Source organism: Suncus etruscus, chromosome 15 (assembly GCF_024139225.1).
Source record: "Suncus etruscus isolate mSunEtr1 chromosome 15, mSunEtr1.pri.cur, whole genome shotgun sequence".
In the NCBI taxonomy this organism is placed as follows: Eukaryota; Metazoa; Chordata; class Mammalia; order Eulipotyphla; family Soricidae; genus Suncus; species Suncus etruscus.
In genome coordinates, this window is record NC_064862.1 from 56,807,935 (window position 1) to 56,811,071 (window position 3,137).

At 42.7% G+C, this 3,137-nt stretch overlaps 1 non-coding gene across 1 annotated transcript; it reads right to left on the minus strand.

The window, feature by feature from the left end:
• Positions 1-301: 301 nt before the first annotated feature.
• On the minus strand, positions 302-409 carry LOC126031767 (U6 spliceosomal RNA). The gene has a single exon (XR_007503597.1). It is a non-coding gene; the product is annotated as a U6 spliceosomal RNA (small nuclear RNA).
• Between the last annotated feature and the right edge of the window lie 2,728 nt (positions 410-3,137).

Sequence of the window (3,137 nt, forward strand, 5' to 3'; positions counted from 1 at the left end):
TTTTTTTTTTTTTTGCTGGTACGTGGGTCATGTGACCTCTTCCTTTTTCTTCCTCATTTCTTTTCCTTCATCATCTTTACACTGTTCTTTTTCTTTCTTTTTCTTTTTAAATATAAAACGGAAGGACTGGAGTAGTGGTGCAGCAGTAGGGCATTTGCCTTGCACACAGCTGACCTAAGGGGGACCATGGTTTTACCCCCTATGTCCCATATAGTCCCCCAAGCCAGGAGCTATTTCTGAGCACCTAGCTAGGAGTAACCCCTAAGCATCAAAAGGTGTGGTCCAAAAACCAAAAAAGAAAAAAAAAAGGAAATGTGTCATGAATTTGCATGTCATCCTTGCACAGGGGCCATGCTGATCTTCTTTGTATCATTCTAATTTTTAGTATATGTACTGCTGAAGCGAGTGCCTTTACAATGCTCTTTGTGTCAGGCACTAGCTGGGGGGAGATGATTATGCCTCAGCTCATGGTCTTTGTCTGAAGGAGCTGAGAATCCAACAGAGGAGACAGATGCATCACAAATAGTCCATTGGGTGGAGAAGAGTGAAGGGACTTAAAACAAACTGGTTGGCATTTTAGACTCAAACACAAAGAGTTTAAATTTTCTGGTTAAACCCCTTACATATCATTTTATCTTTTTTAGGTTTCAGAGTCCTTTTTGGTAAAGTGGGTAGGGTACCATGGTAAAATGTGCCTTACTCTTCTTATTCTTGGGCCAGGGATGTGGTTCAGTGCTAGAACACACATCTGTTGCATGTATGATGCCCTAAATTTAATCTCTGGCACACCCAAAGTACAAATGAAAGAAGGAATTTTAAATTTTATTTTTTAAAAACAATACAAATTTTATAGGATCCCGCAATACCTCTCCTAGGCACTTATCCAAAGAATATTAAAACACTAATTCAAAAGATTATTTGTGGGGGCTGAAGCAATAGCATTTGCCTTGCATGAAAGGACTTCAGTTCAATTCCCGGCATAAGGGCCCACAGCCTCCCAAAAGCGACTTCTGAATGCAGAGCCAGGAGTAACCCCTGAATGCCACCAGGTGTGACCCCAAAACCAAAAACCAAAAAAAACCCCAACAAAAATACCCCCAAAGATCATTTGCACCCCTGCTCTTTCAGGGGCACTAGTCACAAAAGTCAAAACACCTAAACGCCCATCCACAGCTAAAAGGATAATGAATCAGAAATCTATACACACATTAAAATACTACTCTGCCATTAAAAAGATAATAATACCCTTTATGACAAGATGGGTGAGTCTGGATGTGGTTTTGACTCTGTCTGTCTGTGGATGTGGAAAGTTGATTGCACATTATTAGTGTTAGGGGTGAAGCGACCTCCTGAAATTCCCTGACCTTGCCAATCTAAGAGAGGTCCATGAGAAAATTAAAACACAAAGGTTAAACATGCCTCCTAGAGATCTTCTGTGCTCTGAATAAAGTCATATCTGCAGTGTTAGCTCTACATCCTTAGCTCTTTGTCTGGTACATAGAAAATCAAAGATGGAGAATTCTTTGTCTCTTGTAAGATGAGAACACGAACTTCACATCGAGTTTTGAAGATGAAGTGAGCAAATTTGAAGACATGCTCATAAAATATGAGTGGCTCCAGCTGGATTTCTGCACAGGAGATGGCCCTGAAATTCACTGCATTCACTGTTACCTAAGTGGATTATATAATAATATGTGATGAGACGTGATCATGAAGGCAGATTCTGTTCTGTGCTTCCTCTTTGTCCAATGGAACTCAGATTCCAGAGCTCCCTGCCAGCCCAGAGAGGAGGGAGCACCAAGAGGAATGGAGAGTGTAGGCTTCAGAGATTAGACTCTAAAGAGCAGATGCAATTTCTTCTCTGAGCAGTTACTTTGAACCTCCTGCCTATCTCCCTATTCCAATTCCACAGATCACCTCCTGCAGTCCTCACAGGTGTGGAAGATGGAAGTGAAGGTTATAAGGGCCATTGAAAAGGCAATGTGTGTGTGTGGGGTGGGTGGTGGTGTGGTGGTGGTGAGAGGTTGAAGAGGGGAAAGCTGCTGTGTGAACTGAGTGTATGGGAACAGATGAGAGTGGTGTCTGAGCTGAGCTTATACCTGGCTCTGCTCACAGCTTTGTAACTTTCTGTTTCTGTCATTCATTCTTTTTTTTTTTTTTTTTTTTTTTTGGTTTCTGGGCCAAATTTCAGGGGTTACTCCTGGCTGTCTGCTCAGAAATAGCTCCTGGCAGGCACGGGGGACCATATGGGACACCGGGATTCAAAACAACCACCTTTGGTCCTGGATCAGCTGCTTGCAAGGCAGACGCCGCTGTGCTATCTCTCCGGGCCCTGTCATTCATTCTTTTAATTAGTATTTTTTTGTTTAGTAAATAAATTCTTTAATGGAATTGGCATGAAATCCACAGTAACAAAGCTATTCTTGATTGAGTGTCAGTCACACAATGTCCTACACCCTCACCAATGCACATTTCCACCACCAATGTTTCCAGTTCCCCACACCCTCCACCTTCCCCCCTTTGCCTGCCTCTGGAGCAGGCATTTTTTTTTTTTGAGTATTGCCAAAGGGGCTCAGTGTCATGTGAGGTGCTGCAGGACAAGGCGTCAATGTGATGCTGTTACCATGCACTTGGATTTATTCTTTGAGTTCCTGGGTTCTTGAGGAGTGAAGGAAAGATTTAGACTTGCAAATATAAAAGTCAGATACATAATAAGTGGCAGCTTATTTAGCAGGTTAAGTAGAAGGATCTGGTCCCTTCCCAATGTCTAGGTCTCTCCTTTAACCAAGGTGCAGCATCATTCTCCTTGATGCACAGAGGTAAGCATTTGGTACTGTTCCTCTGTCATCTGCTGGGCTTCAATATACAATAATCTTGTTTTGATTTATTCCGCTCTCAGTCTAGTGTTAGGGCTCCTAGTGTGGAAGTGCAGAACCCTGTAATCCCACCTCTTTACTGCTCTGGGATCTGTCATTGGTCCTCACTAGGTCTGTAACCTAACAGTCCTGGTCCCCTGGGTTTTTCCTGGGACTCCATTCATGGCTGTCTGGCATAGGTAAGGAGGCCATGAAAATTTTCTTACTGGAGACTTCCTTTTATTTCCCAATTCCTAACCACCCCTCTCTTATTCTATTGAC